The sequence below is a fragment of the Rhipicephalus microplus genome, chromosome 5 (assembly GCF_043290135.1).
Source record: "Rhipicephalus microplus isolate Deutch F79 chromosome 5, USDA_Rmic, whole genome shotgun sequence".
In the NCBI taxonomy this organism is placed as follows: Eukaryota; Metazoa; Arthropoda; class Arachnida; order Ixodida; family Ixodidae; genus Rhipicephalus; species Rhipicephalus microplus.
Window position 1 is genome coordinate 58,064,440 of NC_134704.1, and position 23,549 is coordinate 58,087,988.

The following is a 23,549-nucleotide window of genomic DNA, read 5'->3' on the forward strand; positions in this document are numbered from 1 at the left end:
TCTTAAGCCAGTAGGCACAACACTTCAGTTATTTCCTCTGGCTGCGCACGGGACGGCTTTATGCTCTCCCATAGTACAGTGCCTAGTACTCTAAATCATTGATCACTTTTTCTAATCACACATGTTCATATTCAGAAACACCGACAGATTAATTCATATTCACAAATTATGACGGAATAATTCATATTCAGAAATAACGACAGAATAATTGCTTCACTCGTCAACGTCCTTGGTTTTAGCAAGGGATGGTGTACTGCTCACCCATAGTTGAGTACGAAGTACTCGAAATGCTTAAACACTTTTTCGAAATATATATATTCTTCTTTAATTTGTGTCTCTTGTTTACCTTGAAATATATTTGTGGCTGTGTTTGTGTGAACCATCGAATGTACATGTTCTTTCAACCTCCTCTCATATTGATGTTCATGTAAATGACGTCTGTTTTGTCATCATCGTCATTGTATGTCTAAGAAGAAAATGTTCTGTTGAATGTTATTGACGTTTGTGACAATACATTTTTCTAAACAGGGCGTCCATGAGCTGGTAGACGCCCGTCATGGCAAGCCAGCCCCAGAAGAAGGCGCTAGCCTTCGACGTAGTCGTCCCCGAGGGAACTAGTCCCGAAGACGTCGTTGACGCGACGTCTTCAATAGTAGGAATCGAAGAGGTCTACTGTGTACATCACTTTGGAGGCCGGAATTACCAAGTCACCATTACCACTGAAGCCACTCTGGCTCAAATCGTCAACGCGTCCCACCTCATAATCAGAGGAGGGCGCGTTGCCTTCGTGCCCTTGGGACCCCAAGTCACTCAAGTCACCGATCTGTTCCTGCCGTACCGCGTCCCCGGTGAGGTCGTCGCACAAGCATTGACTCCCTACGGGAAGGTGCTGCACATCACCAGGAGACTCATGGGGTCGCACCCAACCGTGACTATTGGTACGCGATTCGTCCGGATGGAAATGAAGACATCGTCACCGGTGCCCAACTACCTCAAGGTCACAGGCCATCGAATGACATGTGACTATAAAGGAATCCAGCGAGTGTGCCATCAATGTGGAGACAGTGGGCACTTCTGCATGAACTGCACAGCTCCGTTTTGTGGAAGGTGCGGTGTTTATGGCCACGACGGGAAGAGCTGTTCACTGCCGTGTCGCCGTTGTGGTGACCCGCATGCCACCATCGCCTGAACCATCAGGCCGTCGTATTCCGAGGTGGTGTCCAAGAATTACCCGCCACTTGAACTAGGAACGCGGTCCAAAAACAAGGACGTCGTATCATTGACGCGAGGCCCAGATATCTGCCAGGACGAAGTTGGGTGGATTGGGACTCCACACCGGACGCCACACCAAAACGCCCGCAGTGTCTCCAAACAGCCCGAACCAGGCAGCCCCTCGAAATTCGGATGATCCATTCAGTAGTCCACGACCTGTGGTGATTCCCACAGAACCACAGGTCGAGCCCTCACCAGAGGAGGTGCCACTCGGCGAACGCGTCGCAGATGCTGACGTGATATCTGAAGCTCACCCCATGGCTGCCCAGTCCTCTGTCAGTCCTCTGACAGGTTTCCACCAATGAGGACTCAAACTGCACTACGAGTGACACGGCTCTGCAGATAGACACCGACAGCACTCCAAACGACATCAGCTGAGACAGTTTAGACGTGTTCCTACCATCTTCGCTCAAGAGCCTCGGAACCAAGCGCCATCGAATATCCAGCAGTAACTCGAAGGCCCCCAGCAGAGACAGAAGTCCCCTGCGGACTTCGCTGCGGCCCCGGAAGCCCCCTGCTTCTGGTGAGTCACCTTGTCATAAGAAGTGAATGAGCAGCTTACGGGGCACCCACTCCCACGTCTGTTAGAGCTTTGCATCGTCTAATATCCATGTTAGTATTTTGTGTTTATGATGGCTACTTCCTCGAACATTATTTCATTGCGCGTAAAAGGTTTTCGCAGTCCGGTAAAGCCGGCCGAGGTGATTAGTGTAGCCCGTGCTGCAAATTGTGACAGTGTTTTGTGCCTGCAGGAAACTTGTTTTTTTTTTCGCTATCCGATCCGATGTTGGGGCTTTTAAACTGAAGTTTAACTTAGACTGCTATTTCTCTTTCGCTACAACTCGTTTTACGGCAGTAGGCATTATTATATTTAATCAGGCTTCATTGAGGGGCCACCATGTGTTGTATGACGGCATCGGTAGAAGTCTGGCTCTGGATTGTACATATTTTTCTTTTCGAATGAGGATACTCTGTGTGTATGCGCCTGCACAAGCTGGATAGTCTAATGATTTTTTAAATGCGAAGCATTTCTTAGCGAACTTCAGTGACTTTCAGCATATCTATCTATCTATCTATCTATCTATCTATCTATCTATCTATCTATCTATCTATCTATCTATCTATCTATCTATCTATCTATCTATCTATCTATCTATCTAGCCGCCCACAACTTTTTGCTCTCCTGAAAGTTTCCATAATGGTATCGATACCAAGCTTGCTATGGCATAACATGACTGTATGGAGAACATATTTGACTGGTCATAACATGAAAATCATGACATGTATGTCATAAATGTCATGATTCACATTTCTAGTCCTGCTGCTCTTGCGGTGGTTTCGTTCACATGTCATGTTTCAGACCTGGTATGGTATGACATGATTGCATGGCGGACACAAGCGACAGAACCTAGCATGAAAATCATGGCATGTGTTTCATGTAACAGCGTGACTACATGCTACGCTCATGATGCGATCATGGCCGTTTTGCTAGCGTCACATATACGAAATTTGGTATTACAGTATGGGAATGGGTGACGAAGGTATGTGACTGGTGCGAACATTATAATCATGCGATGCGTGCCATGTAACAACATGACTACATGCCACGCTCATGATCCGCTGGCAGCCGTTTCGCTAGCTTCACTTATACCAAATTTGGTATTACGTGACGCCAATAGATGGCGAAGGTATGTGACTGGTGCAAACATGATAGTCATGAGATGCGTGTCATGTGAGAACATGACTACATGCCACAATCAAGGCATACATTTTAACGTGACGCGGTGCGCTTGCTTGCCGGCGTTTTGGAGCACGCTGTCTTGGAGCACGCTGACGGCGTCATATCTACCTGGCCACCTTCGGGACTTCCTGTAGCGGCTGGGGTAGGGTGTTTTTCCTTCATTTGACCGCCTCGAAAGGTGGAGAATGATCCAGTCAACAACATGCCCGAACTTCTCCCTACGGGAAAGAAATCGGCATGTTTTAAGACAATGTGTCAATGCTCGTGTTTTCTGGAGGGCCATGCATGCTGGTTTTCGTGGTCTCGGAGTAAACCGCTTTGTTTCTTCTGGACGGTGTTCTCGAGGCCGCTTCGCCTGCCTTCTCATTGCTGCTGTTGCCTACTGTCTTTGGTGGAATCGCTGGGAGGCTGTTGCAGCAGGTCATCGCCGTCGCACTCTCTTCCCAATTTTGGAGCGACTATACAAAGAAATACTATCTGTTTAGTCGGAGGAACTCTTCTGTCTGGGTGAGGAGGAATTTCTTCGACACTGGTCCTGCCCTTTTGTGTTCGTCTGCGAGAGTCGTGTAAAGCCTGTGTTCAGGCCTGCCTGGTTTTGATAGGTTTATTGCTCGCACAAATACCTTGTAAATATTATGTAAATACCTAACATATAGATGTTTACCTTTCATTTGTGTGTTCTTCGTTTACCATGTATTGTACATACTTAAACGTATCTTTTTGTAACACTTCTTGTGTATCTGTGTATGTTGTGTTCCGTGTACATATGTAAACATATCTTTTTGTAGCAATTTTGATGTGTCTGTGGATGATGTGTTCCGTCGCGATGTTCTGTTTGATTGCAATTGATGATGTTTACTGTTCGCGAGAATAAATTTCTCTAAACACACAGCCTACATATAGGTAAAGACCCATGAGCATAAAAAGGGCCAGTTTAGCTTGGTAGAGCCAAGTTGAAGTCGTCCCCCTATTCTGTTTTACTCTCTTCTTTTCTTGCTTTCTTCCCCTTTGTTTCTTTCTTTCTTCCCATTTCTTTCTTTCCTTCCTTCCTTCTTTCTTTCTTTCTCTCTTCCTTTCTTTGGTCGCTATCACTGTGCTTTGTTCTGCGTTGTGTTCGTCTTTCACTCTCCCTTGAACTCCATGTACCACTTCTTCCCTCGATTACACAGACTGCGTGAATCACCCATACCGATGACTAAAAGCTTCTTTCTGGAATTATTAGAAGGCTTTACGTTGTGTAATGTGTAAGTATTGTTGCACACAATTCAAACTGCTTTTGACTGTGGCAGGGACATTGTGCGTAGAAGCAGTGCTCCACCAAGCCCTGATCCTAACTTTCTACGTAGCGTCACAAAATGACGTTACGCACTTAGCATTTTTATAGAAGTTGGTCAACTATACGCTCTGAAGAGAGGAAATAAACTTTTATATTTTATAAGAAGGATTTGAAGAGGCGCACTTGCTATAATATGGCTTGAGCACAGGCCGCATCATGGGAACTCACCTTCAGTCATCCTTAAGGTTGGCGTTGACCGAGTATATATTCCGAAGTTAGTTTTGCGCAGCAATTGTAGTTAGTTGCATGATGAACTGAACGATGTGTGGGCGGTATTGTGGGAACTCTGTCTAAATTTGTTCGTGGTGCCCAGTTACGTTTGTACATTTGGATACACTAGGCCCCATCTGTTAGACTGTTAGGAGCGGTGGTTTTTTAAACTTGATTTTTGCTTCATTTGGGAGCCCTTCTCAAGCTTTCCTCTATGATCCGTAAGTGTATGCTGTTCTGGCGCAGGTGGCAGGTGTATGGTTCTGTGCGCGTTTTCCAACCAATATTTCATTATTCTGCAGCCACAGCAGCCTTGATCACTACTGTATTGCTTATTTACTTTAATCGAAATATCACTTTTTCATTGGCTAGCCAAGTAGAAAGCAAAAGTAAGACGCCAAGTCAAGATATTTGGATTACATTTATTGTAAAGGCCTGTAACTGCGCTATTGAACTCGGTTGAAGACGAGTGAAAAACAGAACCCGCGCAAAAAGACAGGATGCACGCCTTCCTGTCTGCGCAGCTTCTGTCTTTAACTCGACTTCGTCGGTGATCGGTAGTGTATTTATAAGCCTTTTAACTGATAGTATAAAGGTGTAACTCAGTTGACTTAGTATGACGTATTCGAGGTATATCGGTCTATCAAACCTAGCTCAAGAATAACGAGTGCTTGTTTCGTGTGGAGATATATGTAGCGTTCGTATTTCGCGCCATTAAGGTGTATTTTTATCGAACTTCTGTGGTATTGTATTAGGGTTACGCACACTTAAACTACTTCTGTTGACACACAGAACAAGGGTATAGTACAAAAACAGTACTCCTGTTCTGATGTACCCTCTCGTCTCTTCTCTGACGAGGTCTGGTAAGACCAAATGCGCTGGCAGTGAAACCCGACAACAGACACAAGCCTCCCCTTCAATGGAGGTAAAGTGCCTCTACTTTCTCAGTGGGACGCGCAGGAGGCACTAGGTGGGAGGACCATTAGCGCCCTCTATACTTCCTTTCTATAGTGCTTTTCCACGTGGCCATTTGTCAGTACGCTCAATCTAGTAATGGAACATTCACAGTATTCCTGTTGACGCATATCATTACGACTTATCTGGCGCCAGTGATTCACGTTAAGACGGAGACCTAGAAAAATACAAAGGAAAGACAAGAGATGCTAACCAGATTGTACCCGGATCAGTATATACCGTACACTGTAGGAGAAAGCTTCTACGCATCTATCATGGCATTCAAATGAGTAAGCTTAGGCAACTCCCTCGGGCAAACTGTTTCGCATTTTTTGGCTCTACCAGCCTCACGGTAAAACAAATGTCAGCACAATGAGCTGACAGCCAGGCAATTGTTTATCCTCGGACGGTAATCAGGCGGGTCGGTGCGCCGCAAACATGTCAACCGACTGATAGCTGTCACGCTGGCGAAAACAAGCTCGCGCGTGGCGCAAGAGCAAATTTGTCCGCTTCGTTCACGCCCGCGGATGAAGCGACCTTGTCAAGAACTCTCTCTATCCATCACGTTTGCATTCTCTCTCTTTTTTCATACATGCCTTTAATGCACGTCGCCGAAAGGCTGCCGCGAAGTGGCTCGTTCCAGCCTTGTCGTGACTGCGTATCTGGCGTGCTATTCATTCCTTGCGATTCTGCGAGGTAAAGCAGACTGCGGCTTCCTGGCCTTTTTAGGGCGACATGAATGTGGGCCACCACATCATAAATAAATACATAGCATTGTTACTAGTTTTTCGGGAGATGTTAGACAGTCTTATTGCCTAGGTTGCTGCATGTGCCAGGTGATGGCCATGTTATATTGAAGGACCACAAATCCCCACAAATAATGAGCACAGTATATATATATATATATATATATATATATATATATATATATATATATATATATATATATATATATATATATATATATATATATATATATATATATATATACTGTGCTTATTAACATGCACAGTGCACTCTCTAAAAGTACCAACAGCGATTTTGTGTTAGGTGCTCGTGGCTGGCACGAGCCGAGAGTGTGGATCAGTTCGTCCCTTTGCAGTTACTCTTAAAAGAGGGGAATGGCTGTGGCAGGTTAGCTGCTCCCCTAAATGCGTAATCTCGATACCCGTATTCCTTTTTGCTTAGAGTGTAGGTATATTGGCTTGCGGGGACGTCATATCTTTGCAGGTTCAATTATATTATTAACTCAATTGCTTCCGTCCGCGTCAGGAAAAGCGAAGTTGTAAGACCCCCCTGCATCCCTTGCGCCGGTCGGGTAGGTACGGCTACTGGAGTATTGACAGGCGTTTGCAACGCAAAGCCACGACACGACAAATGTCAGTGCGTGCTTTTCTTGTGAAGTTTCTGTGAATGTATACGTTAGAGGCATTGAGGGAAGTGCTGCTTTTCGAAGTGAAAGTTGATATTTATTACGTAAAAAAAGTGGAGTAAAACAATCAAGATCTCGGGCCTTTGTTCATCGATCCTGAGGCAGAAGCCTCAGCTGACAGAGTGCGTAGTTTTAAATGTCTTCATCCTTCACTAACGCTTTAATTCTCAGGGTACCAAACCTTTCGTAGTGAGCGGTACTCAATAGCCACAACTTGGACCCCAATCAGCCTTTGCCTTCGTGACATTCATTTGCACCACAATACCGCTTTGAAAATAGTCATTTTTGGTGCACCCACTAAAAAAAGAAGAAAAAAACTCAAGTATGGGTCCTGACTTGCAGTGGGTAAGATTCTTTTCAGAGAAATACGAGAACTCGTTTTGGTATCATTATTTCTTGTCGGAGGGCCATAGGACCCCAACAAAAAAGAGTTGATGGGACTCGTTTAAAGAAATCATACACGCAGTGAGTCAAAACTCATTGAAAAGAAACACTGATGCATTTATTTTTTTAGAATGTATAACACTGCTTCGTCACTTCGTGGCCTGCTCTTTACATGACGTAACTGTGCTGAAATATTTGCACCAACTATACCCTGACGGCAAGAAACTGTGTATTATTATTCGCCTGAGTGCTTTCCTTGTACTTTGTAAGTTGTGCCAATTCGGTCACCCTGCGACACCCATCGGGATGCTGACAAATTCGAGTCTGGGCATCTATTAGCATGCCCAGACAATATAAGTGCAACGTACAGCTTTCTTTGTTTTATGAAAAACAAATTGAGATATATAAATGCTACCCTTACGCTGAGAAGTACATGAAGTTCTAATCCTCTTCCTTGAAGGCCTTTCACGTCTTGCATTTTACAAAGGTAATTGTTTACTTACGTGCCACATACCAGACGCTTTTTACAAGGTTACAAGGCACCTTACAAGTTTACATTATTACAACACCTTACACGCCCTAGAATGACGAAATGTCACTCTGAGTCAAACACAGCGAAGGTGGCTGAGGTAGTTAAGGTGATATCGCTGTCCATTGTAACTTCACCTTCATTTTTTTATCCACCCTCCGTGATCTGTTCCTCCTTTCTGCCTCTCTCTCTATTTTTCTCAATTCCTTTTTGTTTTACTTTTTTGTTTTATTGTATCCTTCTCTTTTTTGTGCAGAGGAGCGTATAGACAATCTTGCACAGCGTGGGCAAACATCTCCGCATATAATTAAAGATATCATCACTCTTTCTGCAGACCACTCCATCCAGCATAGGTAGAACATAACGTTTTCTTCAGAATACCTCAACTGGAACGAATGATTAAACTTGCGCGGCTGTTTACTTTGTATTTGTCAACTTTTTCAGTAGTCACAAACATACCAACGCTTAAAGTCTTTTATTACAGATGAGAGCACAGCCTTCCTGTTAGCAAATGCCTCACGCTGTCGACCAAAGCCATCTCACACGACGCAGATAACACTAACAGTGCATTATTGTGCTAATAGTGTTCCTTCGTCGTCCTAAACCACATGGCTCTTGAAATCGTCTTACTCAACCATGGTTACTTTATGGAAGTCGTGAAACAGGACGCACCTAATTGTGGTGACATCACCCGAAGGAACGAACTTATGCCTATCCTTCTCAACACCAAGTGCTGAAGAAGCTAATGGCATAGCCGCTTCTAGAGCGATTCATTCGCATCATGTCGCAGCGTGCAAAAAGACACCGCCACAGCCACCCCAGCGGTCACGACGACTCGCCGGCGCTGACAAGACAAAGGCGCGGCTGCAGTGAGCTTTCTTCTTTTATCCACCTTGTGGTGCTAGCGGAGAGGAAAACCTATCGGGAACCGGTATTCAGGTAAACGCGATGGAGAGGAGGGGCGCGCGCCGGCGTACGCGACGTCCTTTCTTACGTAAGTGGCGCCCGGCGCCAGCGGACGGCCCTCTCAAGCCCCTTCTCTCCACTGGCGCTGCCAGAGCAGCAGCAGAAAGGAATGCGTCAACGCCACGCAAAGTGGCGCCGGCCCGCTGCCCAGTGGGACAGCTGCCCACGAGTCACCTCTCTGGCATTCGTTTTCTTGTTTCTTCTCGTGCGCACCCCCCGTTCACACAGGGATTTCCTTCCGAAACGCTCTTCTCAAGGTCTGCTCCCAGCTCTTCGCAGTGTCCGCCGAAAAGAATGAAAAGATGCACACCACGCTGCAATAGTTGGACGAGCGTGTTGGAAGACACCAATAAAGAAAACATCGACCTCGCCCAATGGAGGAGGTTGTGCTTCGAGGAGGGACGATGGGTTGCTGGGTTGAAAAGAAAAAGACTGGCGTGTGCGTCGGCAGCAATGTGGCCAAAGAGACACACGGAGAAAAGCATGTACAGCTATACTCCCGTTAGCCGGCCTACGCGACTTTAGATACACGGTCCAGCTAGCGGTCGACTGTTCGCCAACTTGGACACTCTCGTGCCTCATGCGGGAAGCTGACTGGATTCTTCGTTCGTTTCTCGTTTTGACTTTTGATGAACGCCGGGGCGAACAAGTCTGAGGACGTTTCTCTCTTCCTTCTTCTCGTTGCCGATGGACAAGCTGAAAGTCCGAAGACCTTCAGCTACACTCCGCCCGCCGGCCACGCAATCATACCAAAATTAAAACCGTCTCCCCCTTCCGCTCACTCTCTTTCGCTCGCCCACTAGCTTTATAGTTTTCGACCACGCTGACCATGTCTCTTTCGACGAGCATAACTCGTGGACTCACGCGGTCAGGCTTACCTGCTGGGAAGGCCTAGGTGCAGGTGTACTGGCAAACATTGGTATCATCTTTAGTTACCAAATAGCACAGGAATGATTCTTAGGAGAAGCTAGAGCCGTACTTTGTTTCTCAATACAAGCTTATTGCACCGGTTCCCAATAGGTGTGGCGTTTACTCGTCATGACCTATACGTCATCGGCCATGCAGACAGACCCAATTGTGAGGCCCGTGACATCCATGAGACTACTGAACCTACATCTTGTGCGTCAGCCCGCGATACATCACGCAAAGAAATTTGGTGGCCATCGTCTTGACAATGTAGAAACTAGGAAGTTTCCTAAAATGTTCTGTTGTTCCACGACCTCGTAATCAGCGCGATATTCTGGAAGCGCCGACCGAGTTTTTGAGAGATACAGAACTCGACAAGAGATCATAAATTGATCCAGGGCCTTGCTTCGTCACCACCTTCCTCATCATGATCACTAACAACATCATCTCTCTCTACTTTGTTTTCCACCCCATTCCATTTCCTAACGATGAGTAGCAGGCTAGAAGATAGATTCAGGCCGACCTCTCTGCTTTTTTTAACAATAAACGTTTCTCTCTATCTCACCTTCGTGCGAATTTGCGATTCACGCAGCTGTGAAAATAGCCCATTCTGAAGGCACTGTCACGTGAGCTAAGCTGCTTGCACATTGACCTAATGGTAGCATTCTAAAACTGTAAGTGGCCAAGGACTTGTAACTGCCACTGCTTCACGATAGTTTTGCGCTGTTTGTTATATATGCAGCCCGCAAACCTACTGCCTATATAACAGCGGAAAACTAGCGCAAACATCCCTCGACAGCCCACAAGGCAGTGAAAGCCTTGCTGCGTTTCTTGAGTAAGAAGGGTTTGTGTGAACGTCTCTGACTTGCGGTGAACTTCTACGTGCTGCAGTGAAATTACTGTCAGTCTCTTATTATTTCTTTTCCTTCTCTTGCCTGTTTCTCATCTTTCTTGTCCCCTTTCCTAATCCCCCAGTGTAGGGTAGCCACCGGATGTCTTTCTGGTTAACCTCCCTGCCTTCTCCTTTTCGTTGCTTCCTTCCTTCCTTCCTTCCTTCCTTCCTTCCTTCCTTCCTTCCTTCCTTCCTTCCTTCCTTCCTTCCTTTCTTCCTTCCTTTCTTCCTTCCTTCCTTCCTTCCTTTCTTACTTTCTTTCTTTCTTCCTTTCTTCCTTTCTTCCTTCCTTCCTTCCTACCTTCCTTCCTTCGTTATATATGCAGCCAGCGCTTGTGTTAATGACATTTCTGTGCTGGTAGGTGATGTACCCTTGAAACGAAACGAAGTGAACAAAGTTCCTGTCAGAAATTTATGGTCTGTCGCTCATCCTCTCGCATAAGTTCTTAGAGTTACCAGTGCTTATGTACACTCTGAGACCCACACTTTTCACCTAAGCAAGCGTATGGTTGTGCTGCATCTTTCGATTAGCAGTGGCGCTGTTCGTCAGTCTTTACGCCATGGTCGTTTCTCTACTACCCTGCGCATGTGTGGCGGCCGCCTCGATGCTGTAATCTATTCAAATGGCTCCGCTCCTTTCGATGCTTCTCTAGCTTGATTGTCCGGCTACGTGGTCAAGGCGAAGAAAGCTAAGTGGGCACCAGTCGTTATCCTCCAGCCCGTTCATCGACGCCTCCTCATTAACTTGTCATATTAGCGTACCTTCACGCAAGCTGGTGTATAGCGTAGTTTAGGTTGACGAAAACGTCGTTGGAATGCAACTATACCTTGGCCTGGACTTGAGAAGCGTTCCATATACATCAAGGAGGTTTAAAAAAATTGCCCGCAGCTTCCCTCGGGGGAACACTGAGGAGGATGCGGAGCATATAATTGGTTAACGGGGTGTTAAAGTGTGACTTACTTGGGTCGATGGCTAAATTGGTTAACGTGGTTGTAGGAGGGGGTGTTAAATGAGTGAACACGTACACACGTATGCGAAAGGGCGGCGCTGGTCGAAGGGACGTCGATCATTTTGTTTGTGGATTCGTTGGAATTCATTTCACGCGACCTTGGACGTCGACGCGCCGTACAAACCAACCGACGAGCGGCAACTGAGCGAGCGAGCGCCGACCTTGAGTATATATACCGCGCGACGGCGCATGCACTGTCAGCTGTTGAATGTTCTCGAAGCGCGACGCCACATGCGCGTCCACGGGAGAATCAGGAGAATTGTAGATGTCTAACGCGGTGTGTAGAGGAGGAAGGGATGCACAGATGGTGGAAGAGTGGGCGATGGCACGACGGCGCATGCGCGCGCGTCAGCTGTCGAATGTTCGAGAAGCGGTGCGGACGGCGCGGACGGCGCGGACGGCGCACTACAAGGCGCGAGTATAAGATGCTTCCGCATCTAAAAAATTGCTGGGATGGAAATGCTTGCCCACGAGTGAAGCCGTGCAAACAGTAAGGTGGCGGCTGCGGCAGGCACCTTACTAGGGACATGGGCGTGAAGGAGCATATCCCTCGCACGCCCAACGAGCCTAACATGGCATCCTTTTAGTATCAGATGGTGCTCAAAGTGCATCCTTGTGTTACTAGTTTTCTTGGGTAAGCCTTGAATTGAAGGTAAATTTCATTGGAGATTACCGATACTGATTACTTGGTCTGAAACAACTATTTTTAATTTATAATTAACGTAGCCTTGAGACTAACAGACCAAAGCCAATTGATGTTTACGTGGGCACCACCAGAAAATAACATGTTTCTTAAATCTTTGGAGGGCAAAAGCTGGCTTCACTTCTGCCGGCAAAGCATTGCGGGAGCTTCCACTGCAGCTGCAGCATATACATATACAAACGTGCCATATATATATATATATATATATATATACATATATATATATATATATATATATATATATATATATATATATATATATATATATATATATAATGTGAATGCTATCTAACAGACATAATGCCAAGGAAAGTATAGGAGAAGATATTAGACCAAACTGTAATGTAAATATGAAGAAAGAAAAGTGGGTGAAAAGATAGGCTTGTCTACCACTGAGCTACCATGACAGCTATCCCCCCCAGCCACTTTATAGGGTTTATATGTGAATTCAACGTGGGAGTGTCGGTCAGCACCACCAGTAGCCATGGTGGCGAGTGAGGCACACTCTTTTGAGCCTGTAGGCGTCACGCAGCACGTGAACTAATTACTAGTGGGCAACTGACCAATAGTCCCTCCTATTGGTCAGCTGCCCTCTAGTAATTAGCTCACGTGCTGATATGAATAATGACATCATTAGATATTATTAATATTGTGTAGAACACAAAAAGTGAGCCCTTAAGTAAACACTTCTTTCCTAATATATATATATATATATATATATATATATATATATATATATATATATATATATATATATATATATATATATATATATATATATATATACCCGTGCTTAATTCATGAGAGTGTAGCAGCAGGTGGACAAAAGATGCTGGCACTTTTCAAAGTGAAATTCAAACTCAAGTGTGGCGGTGATCGCATTGATTGTATTTCTTGTCAAATGCATGTTTAGAATAGACGTCACGCAACTTAACAGTTTCGTTTGTATCAAATGCCCGTATCTTCTGTGATCTTCCAGTGGAAAGTGCGTCCTCCACCCGAAAGTCTATCATTTGTAGAACAAAACTAGATAGGAACATTATGCGGTTTTCTCAGAGACCAGGATCGTGCAACGTTCGAGTATAAATGGCTTTTTTTTTCTTTTGTTTGCGGTAAGTTATCTTTTATATGATGTAATGGTCAATGTGCTATTGACCCTATGAAATGGCATGCTTGATTCACTTATTGTATGTAACTTACTATCAGCAAACATATTTCTCTCGATGCCTTTCGAAGTAACATGAGCAGAAAAAAAGCTTGTATGACCTACTTCTATGACCTACATTCATACACAAAAATGCAAGAGCTCCTTGGTTCCTCCCGAAAATTGCACGAGATGCATTCTTGTACCGTTGTTTCCCGATGTCAGCACGTTGTTTGTAATAATCCTTATTCATTTATAGATAATAATTGTTTTTCATTTATTCTTGTAAGCTGCGCGTTTCTTAAGGTGCACTGAACTCTTTCGCCAGTTTTTTCCTTAAACTTTTGCACAGAGTTTATGTTCATACAACAAATCGGGCGACTCAGCTAAACAATTGGACACAATAACTCAAGGACCGTGCAGTATATCGACAGTTTCTGAATGACCAGTAATAGATGTAGGGATCATGTTAGAAACATCGCGCCATCAAAACTAGCCTGGAGTCTCCGATACGTCGTGCTGCATGTGCGGGTCTCTTTGACGCGTAAAACACTGGAATTAAAGTTGAATATAAAGAGAAAATTACAGCTTATCCACGGAGTGAACGCTGATAAATAAGGCGAAGCGTCTGTCTGTCTGTCTGTGAATATGCTGTGCTGGCTTCGTCGGAGAAATGCACTGCCCTCCTGAAAATCATAAGGAGCTTCTCCCTAAAAGACAATTTATTCGCACGTCTCTAATAGGCGAACGGCTGTATTGTAGTATCTGCTACTCAGTTTGTTGTCGTTGCCATTGTTGTGGTCGTCATTCATGAAAGTGATGATAATAGTCACGATGATGATGATGGCTTGCTGCTGATGCTGGTGCAGCTGCTTCAGCACTGCAGTCATGTGCCGGAAACGTTTTCTCCTGAGATGGCATGCCTATCATGAGCGTTACCGTCAAGCACATATTTACCGCATCCTGAACTATAACGTGCCAGTCGGCACGCAACACCGGTTGGTCTCGGCCATCTCTCACAGGTACTCGTCTCACAGCGCACGTGCAGCCTGTAATCGGACACGACATTGAGCAACGCATGCATAATACGCCATCATAATGGTGAGGGCGAGATGTGCTGGCGATGGTGTTGGTTCGCTCGTGAAACTCGAGCGATCCATCCAAGAGGTGGGGAGGCTTCGTATGTCCTCCGTTGAAGCGACTCGTTGCGTCGGTAATCTCAAATACACGGTCGCTCACGCGCATAGTGGGAGGAGATGCAGCTTTGTCTAGGCACCATTCCGTGTTTCTCGTTCGCTCAGCCAACTAACCGTTCACGCTCGTGCCCGCGTTTACGAAGCCGCGCGAGCGTGAAAGATTGAGCTTGCGCACTATAATCATTCAGTTGGCGCGCCACACCTGGTCTGCGCAAAGTTTATATACAAGATGTATGGCCACAATGGGTCGGCTTACGGGGAATACTCCCCAACATTGCATAAAAAAACACCGATATAAGCTGTTTCTCCTCGTCCAGCACATTAACAGGATTGACTAATATCGGCGATTTCTTAAGCCTTATCGAAAAACTTTGGTTTGCCTCGCAAAAACTAAAAAATTAGTGCAAGGCCAGAGCACACGCATTTGGGAGCGTATGTACTGGTCTCCGGTGAAGAAACGAGTCTGCTCCATTCATTTTTCTCTATTTATTTTTGCTGTTCTTGTCAACGTTAGTTCTCATGTTATGTCACTCGTACGAACGACTCTGCGTTGGCACTATATACAAACAAGATATGCGCCAGTCAGTAGCGATGTTCAAAGAAAGAAAATAAGGCCAACAAAATCAAGTAATAAACAACAGTGAACCTGCTTTACCCCATTTGTCTTTATATACATTTTTTGGGTATTTTCCCAGTGGATTACATGCGAACTATAACATCTCTCGCCAGATCAAGCCAGTTTTCTAACAGTGATCCCGATTTGCGGATGATGCCAATTTCTAAACCTTACAGTATTAAAAATGAGCTATCGATAGTACAACTTGCACAAGGATGAACTTGCAAGGAGAACTTGCATTTCGTTATGGAGCACTCCCACCACGCCCTGTCTCACTTCACTTTATCTTACGTGTCATTGCGTAGCCCGGGTGATGGACATGAAGTTTAATTGGTTCAGAAAAACTAGTCGGTGAGGTCAGTGCACGCACTGGGAACTAAAAAAGTGCGTGCCGCACAACAGCATATGCTGCTGCTGCTGAATGTTGCGCAATGTCAGTTTGAGTATCAAGCTTAAGTATTAGTTTTGTACCAAACTGTTCACTGTTCTTGCGCTGTCATGTACAGTGCCCTCTGGGTGTGGTTTAACTGCTAAAGGCAACTTTTAACGCCTCAGAGTGGTGCTAAAACAATTAATAAAGTTAAGACCAAATCATTTTCGCACAAGCGCCAATAATGCATTGGTGCCACGCTGTCATTAGACTGGATGATCTGAGGTCTAATTCACAAATCTTATAGGTTGTAAGATCTCTTTGCTAATATAGCCAGCTGATTTTGTAAGCTATATGTCAAACAAGATATCGGCTGTAATTCTGCTTTGCAGGGAAGTGTATCGCAAATTTATTTCGTGAACATGGCCTGAAAGCAACAATTTAAAGCTTGCCGCTCACAAGGGTTTTAACGTGGGTCAGTGGCAATCGTTATTGATAATGGCCACGATTAATCTTACTATTTGTTGGATTTTTGACGTTATAAAGCACCGATATAATCATGACAGACACGACACAGTCGATGACTTCGCAAAAGGGACACTAAAGAGAAACAATGACTTTGTTTAGATTGATAGACTAAACTCGGAGCTTGGTTCATCAATGTTGAGTGGACTACATTCTGTACAGTTATCTTCAGTGCATGTTCAATCTTCAGAAGCACTTAGCACCTATTTCTCAACTGCTTGCCACACAAACGGGAAATGCGCAGCCTAAATTGAAACGCCATTTACATCAGAGCTAGTCGTATACCTTGTGCCGCCCATGCAGCACGCAGTGCCTGCACCCTCCCTGGCTTCACCGATCACATTGAAAGGCGCGCGATTGTATTATTCATTTGTATTACAGCTGCGACCATAACAAAACTACCCTTCACCAACGCAAACAGGCGGCCATAAAAGTAATACAAGTATTTTATATCCTTTTTAGTATACTGGTATTACGCAGCCGTTCTGGCAACTGCATCAGAGTGCATTGCCGATTCCTCCGGCTGCTTATTCGCATGGCACAGACCTTTGATCTGACAAATCCAATCAATGGCACTTACGGCGCGAACAATGCATGATGACATGACCATTATTCAAAATAATCGTATTGCCTGCACTACGTAGTATTTGCACTTGTTTTGTTGTCCAATTTTTCCTTCCTATTGACGAAGGGAGCAATGCATGAGACTCTCACGGTACTTCCATGCAACATCAACTGTAAATAACAGCACCGCCATATTTTTTTTTATTTGATCGTCTCTGATTCACTCCATCCTTCCACCACGACTTCCAAATCACATACTATTTTCATTTACTTATACGGATTTGTATATGTGAATATCCTAACCACGAGGAAGGAGTTCACAATGTAGGATAATATTCATCGCGCTAGTGTCCACTCATCTGGACAACTGAAGAGCCAATAACACTTATGAGGTATAAGGTGAGGGCGCGTTGGTTGGTCATTGCTAAGCAGAACACTTGGCGCAGAAACAGACCCAGCACAAAGCGAAGGCACGAGTGCTGTAGCATTCTATAAAACCATATTGCGCATGATTTATGCGCAATCTGCCATGAATTTTTATTGAAGATGAGTCTGAACAGCATTCGAACATTCAGCTTCGTCACTTTCTCCTGTGTCAATAAAAGCACACAGTTTGTTTAAGGGGCCACTTGCTAATATTTCTTGTTTGATTGCTGTAATACCTGATCCCGGCAGAGGCTTCATCGAATATACCTCCCGTCACACCGCAGTTCATCGCTTCCACGCCCTGTGTGCCTCTTCAATGCTTGTGCCTGACGAGCTTCAAATATATTCATATTAAAACAAGGAGATAACATGCAGTTCATCTGAGCTTTGCCAACCAAATTTAGCAGCTCCCCGTTCACAGTGAATACCTGTGGGAATAGTAAAAGCATGCCAATGACTGTTTTTATATCTAACCTGCCATGGTGGTCTAGGGGCTAAGGCACGCAGCTACTGACCTGCAGGTCGCAGGATAAATCCCGGCTGCGGCAGCCACATGCATCTTAGATGGAGGCGAAAATGTTTGAGCCCCGTATGCTTAGAATTACGCGCACGTAAGAGAATCCGGAGTCCTCCACTACGATGTTTCTCATAATCATATAATGTGGCTTTGGGACACTATAGGCCCCAATATGTATTAATATGTCATATAAAAATATGTGGAAAACCTAAGTCTTGCGTACAATCTATAAATAAAAGTAGAGCGCAAATAAAAAGGGGACACAGGAAACAAGTAGAGAGGATGGAATGCTCTTTTTAGACATGTACCAACGTGCCCGGCAACGCATTTTATTAAGCACAGTCTATGTTCGGAATTGGCAAACTCCAACTACGATCACGTGCTTCGGGTGCATTTATATCTACATTTCACTCACCCAGCAGAAAGGAGCACATGCAAATCTTTACGGAGCAATCTGCTCGTCATTTTAGTCTCATTCCATATCAAATGACGTACGGTATCTCGTCCCGAGAAAAAAAAATGTAAGGCGTCGAATATCATCCATTCTTTTTTTCGTTGCTCATCGGACGTGCCACATTGAAGTCTCTGACGTATGGGGGTTCCGTCTCAGACGTTGTCACCGTTAAAGGGACGGAAAGATAAACAAAAAAACAAAAGTTAGCCACGTGCTGTGTTTTTTCATCGCTAAAATGTAGGCCACCACTTCCAGTGCACGCCACAGTTGTGCACACATGGCGATGCCCGAGGCGGAGGCTCTGGCAAGGTCGAAAAACAGCGTTCCGGAATGTGCGTGTTGGAAAGCAGTGCACGACGCCTCAGTGTCTACAATGAGTTTGCTTATGTTGTTAATTGCACTAATTAAACCTGTTCGGCGCAAGCGCTGCTTTCTGAAAACAATGTAACCTACGGCCTCCGAGACTCGAGACCACCGTGAAACTGACGAACTGCATTTTTACTCCCATGGTGCTCCGTCGGCGCCGGTAACTTCGTTTTGAACGTATGCGAGGAAACTTTTGCGTCTTTACAAAGCATGAATTAATAAGAAGGCGCAACTGTGTGCCCATACTATGTCAATGCTGTAGAGTGGGTCAAAAACACTTGGTATATCAGCGACTTTCTGTCGTTTTAATGTGCACATAACGTAGTCCCGAGCAAGAGATCAAAAGTTGCGAAGTTAGTTGGTGCTGTAAAATAATTTCAAAAGCGAAGCATTTTTAGCGTACTGCATGCATTTTGGTCGTATCTGTAGCAATAGAGAAAGACGGGACGGCGGCCAACGTGGTCGTGTCGTTCTCTCGCCACTTTATTATCAAAGGCGATTGCCGAAGCGGAGCGGCAGCAGCTGCCACGTTCTAACAGCCAGGCCTGGTGCTCGTTCTTTACCGCTCGCGCCACGAGCTGTTGCATGAGCTGCACGAGAGGCGCAGCGCGGTGGCTAGAAAAATGACGATGATGATGAATGGTGATGATGATGACGCTACAGATTACTCCCCCCCCCCCCCCCGCAGAAATGAAGCCGGAATGAAAATAATGAGAGCGTATATACAAGCGAGTTAGGTTCGCAAAACGAAACGGGGTCCATGAGCAGTCCATGTCGTCAACGGGAAGGGACTATCGGCAACCAGTGGGTCTCTGGCGGGCGACACTGGGAGAAACGCAGCGGGCAAAGATGGCAGCACCGGATCGCTGTGGCCATAAAGACGAGCGTCCCACGATGACTTGGCGGGATCACTCGAGAGCGCACCCGCTGCTTCGAGAATCCGTGTCTGACAAAGGTACACACGGGTGAAGCCGTGGTGCTATGCATTGAAACGGAACCAGGACGACCGAGTACTGAAACATAAAGGATGCGGCGGCTTCTCCAACAGCACACATGACGCCGACATGGCTGTTGACAAGGAGCAGTGGGCTGGCAGTTCCGGCCCGGATGTAGCCATCGATGGAACATTAACCTGAGCGTTGCAGTGTGGCTGACATACCGGCACGGATGAGCGAGTCAACGGGCGTGGAAACGCCATGGTCGAAATAGCGCACGGAAGTCACTGCAGGCAGTTAGGTCCACTGTGATTGGTCTGCCGATGTTCCGCGCAAAGGCGGTAGTCGCCTGGGTCATGATGAGGGTCATGTCTGAATTCAAGGTAGATTGTTGCGTTGTGGTGTCGCCCTTCCAAGGCTCCAGAGGTTGGCCAAGGGATCCAGAAGGCATGGGCTCTACCGGAGACTTGGCTGGCGCACCCGTGCTTGTCGGGGAAGCCGGGTGGATGTCCGCCTGTGTGGTGGTTATGGATTGTGCTGGCTGCTCCGCCATTAGCAAATCTGTCATCTGGTCCTTGGTCATTGTAGCAGCATCTCGGAAGTTCTTCCGTAGCATGTCGCGGGCGACAACTTCAGCTGCGGAAGACGTCAAGGGAGATGGTAGTGGCTGCTTGCAGGATGCGCAGATTGCCAAGGTTGATGGAAGATCATGTTCATTCGATAATGTCGACTGTGGAAGCTCCGGAATCGTGTGCCGAATAATGGGTGAAAATATCTTGTGCTCAGACTCCGAGGCGCGCGGCAAGGTAGCCGTTGTGGAGTCTGGGGTCTCTGAGGTGTCGCGTGCCATTGATGTCACGGAAATTGGGCATGTGGCAGGCACCTGCGGTGAACCTTTGTACGTGAGCGCCAACGGAACGCAGCTCTCGGTGGTGTAGTCAGTGGAAGTGCGAGCGTCTTCTACCTCGTCGTCTTGTTAGGGTGCAGGATTCAATGTTCCTGTGACCGGATCTGAGGTAGACGGAGTCGTAGCCGTAGTGGTGAGGTCGTGGTTACTAGAGGGTTGCGTGCCGGTCGGTAGCACACGTTGCGACGCAGTGAGAGCCCCAAAGTCGCGGCACCCTGGAAGCGGTCGGTACGTGATTCCGTAGCAGGTGAGCAGCGCAGTGCAGAGGGCGTCATATGGCTGTGGGCTCATGATCGATGTGGTAGCAAGATGGCGAAACTCGACCGGCAGCGCGTCGAGCAAGATGACGTGCATAAGCGGCTGGTCCGCGACGCCATTCACAGCGAGAACGGCGTCGAGCCGCATGAGCCATGCCCTGGGTAAGGCCGGGTGGAACGGCGGCACTGGCGGGCAGAGTGGGGGAAGCATGGCAGCTGGTAGCTCACCGAAGGGCGTGTCCTTGAGGTCACCAATGTAGCAAGAGAGGAAGACGGGACGGCGGCCAACGTGGTCGTGTCGTTCTCTCGCCTTATTATCAAAAGCGATTGCCGAAGCGGAGCGGCAGCAGCTGCCAGGTCTGAACCGCCAGGCCTGGTGCTCGTTCTCCACTGCTTGCGCCACGAGCTGTCGCATGAGCTGCACGAGAGGCGCAGCGCGGTGACTAGAAAAATGACGATGATGATGAATGGCGATGATGATGACGCTACAGATTACTCCCCGCCGCAGAAATGAAGCCGGAATGAAAATAATGAGAGCGTATATACAAGCGAGTTAGGTTTGCAAAACAAAACGGGGTCCGTGAGCAGTCCAGGTCGTCAACTGGAAGGGACAATTGGCAACCAGTGGGTCTCTGGCGGGCGACACTGGGAATGGCGCAGCGGATGAGGGTGGCTACGCAGGCACGCTGTTGGAAGGAGCGGGCGAGGGTCGTGATGAAGGGACACTTTTGTCGATAGCGAGTACGAACGACAAGGTGAAAAATGGTCAAGGGCCGAGAACACACATGGGCCGTTTCGGTGCGGTCGATTGTCGCGCGCACTCGGACACTGATGCTTAAAAGATGGACTGTAGCATGAGCGTAGTACGGCCAGTCCAGAGGGTCTAGTGTTACTTCCTTGTTGGAGCTGGTGGGAACGTCGACAGGGAGTGCGGTCAACCCTCGTGGTGTGTTTACCATGCTGGTACCGTCGCTTCCGGTGGCACATTACCGGCTGCGGCGGCCGCCTGGTCGGCCGAGTGGGGTGCAGATAAGTTAGAAACGGTGCGCTTTGGACCGATGAAGTGCGACATGGTTTACAGTGATAACGAGCCGGCTCAGAGGGCACTCATAGATTGCTTTTTCCGACCTTCGACGACGTGTAACGCGTAGGCGTACGCCGATGAGTCGTCGCGTTGTTCGAGCTAGAACCGACGTTTGGTGATGCGAGATCGAGCGGCGGGTATGTGGCGTCACAGTTGTCATGGGCCGTAGACGGCGTTGAAATGCTCAAGCACGCGTACGTAGTGGTAGGCGGATGGTTTAACTGCGCATCTGTTGGAGCATGCACGGTGTGCTCCACCTGTGGTGAGCCAGGCGTGCGGCCCTCGGGATTTCCTGACACCGTCACAGCATCATGCACGTTCAGCCGTGCATGCTCATGGGCTTGAACTTCTGTAGGATACATCGAGGATGATGTCAGTAGGTGCTGGCAGTCCACGAGGTTTTGAGCAGCAGACACCGGTGTGCAGCGTAAACTGATGGCGTGCAGTCACAGCGGGCTCTGGGTCCATAGTGTGAGTGATGTCGCGGGCCTCCACAGGTGCCGGGACAGGCGGGGAGTCTGCAGGAAGGTCAGCTGGCCGAGCTGAGGTCGTCTAATCGCCCGGGAGAGACAGTTCAGCCGACTAAGTCACTGCAGCGAATGCGGTGGTGCACGGGGCAGTGGCCGGTGTCGAATCTATGTGGCCAGTTGCCGGCAGGGGAATGGTCTGGACTGGCTGTGGGGCGAGAGGCGTCCTGGAAGGTGATGTGCCAGGTGCAGTTGTGTCATTTTTGGGAGGAGGAGTATGTTTAAGGCCGTAAAACTTGAGCACGGCCTCTCGCAAGTGATCGTACGGGCGAGGGCTCCAGGAGAAGTATGTGAGGTGGTGTTTGAGGTCATGTGGAAGATGGCATTCCAATACCTCGTACATGAGCTCTTGGATCCAGATGCCATTGTGATACAAAGCCGCCGCAAACTGCTCGAACCACAACTCTAGGCGAGAGGTCCGAAACGGGGGCAGTGGCGGGTCGAATTGAGGCTGCCAGGCTTGTGCTGACTGGAGCATGGCCGCGTAGCTCGGTGGCAGTAGTGCAGCGCTGGTCGCTTGTTCGTGTGTCCGTAGTCACCAATGTAGCAAGAGAGGAAGACGGGATGGCGGCCAACGTGGTCTTGTCGTTCTCTCGCCACTTTATTATCAAAGGCGATTGCCGAAGCGGAGCGGCAGCAGCTGCCACGTCCGAACCGCCAGGCCTGGTGCTCGTTCTTTACCGCTCGCGCCATGAGCTGTCGCATGAGCTGCACGAGAGGCGCAGCGCGGTGGCTAGAAAAATGACGATGATGATGAATGGCGATGATGATGACGCTACATATCTATCTATCTATCTATATATCCTGTATATCTATCTATCTATCTATCTATCAATCTTTCTATCTAGCCGTCCACGTGTGGGTGCACTCGTGATCGACTTTATAACAAATGTGGCTGGCTGGTTAGGACTTGAATAACGCGAAAACATCGTCGCGTGTGTCGTAAAACCGTTTTATTCAGAAGTGAGTCATATACCAGTATACCATGGGTAACGATATGCGGGTGTACGCCAAAGATCACAAAGTTCTATCCGACCAGGAATTTCGAGAACAAGCATTTTTAGTTTAAGTGCGAGAGCGTTAAGAAAGGAGACGTCGACCGTGTTCAAGCAACAAATATAAAGTATAAATGTCAGGGTCCCAACAAGAATTGAACCAGAGGATTCTGCGTGGCAATGAAGTACTATATCGCAGAGCTACGCCGGGTATCGAAACAGTTTTGGTAAAAAGACCTCATGGTGGCGTTATGTTTATGAAATGTAACTTGTGGTTGCAGTGCTGGCAAATAAATAAACATTACATAGTTGCTCCAATGATGCAGGCGTT

General features: G+C 47.0%; 1 protein-coding gene across 1 annotated transcript in view; it reads left to right on the top strand.

The window, feature by feature from the left end:
• Window positions 1-1,670: 1,670 nt before the first annotated feature.
• LOC119173443 (nose resistant to fluoxetine protein 6-like) overlaps window positions 1,671-23,549 on the top strand; it is a 100,871-nt gene continuing 78,992 nt past the window's right edge. Inside the window, exon 1 of the mRNA XM_075895530.1 lies at window positions 1,671-1,795. The gene's annotated coding sequence lies outside the window, so the exon portion shown is untranslated. The remainder of the gene's footprint in view (window positions 1,796-23,549) is intronic.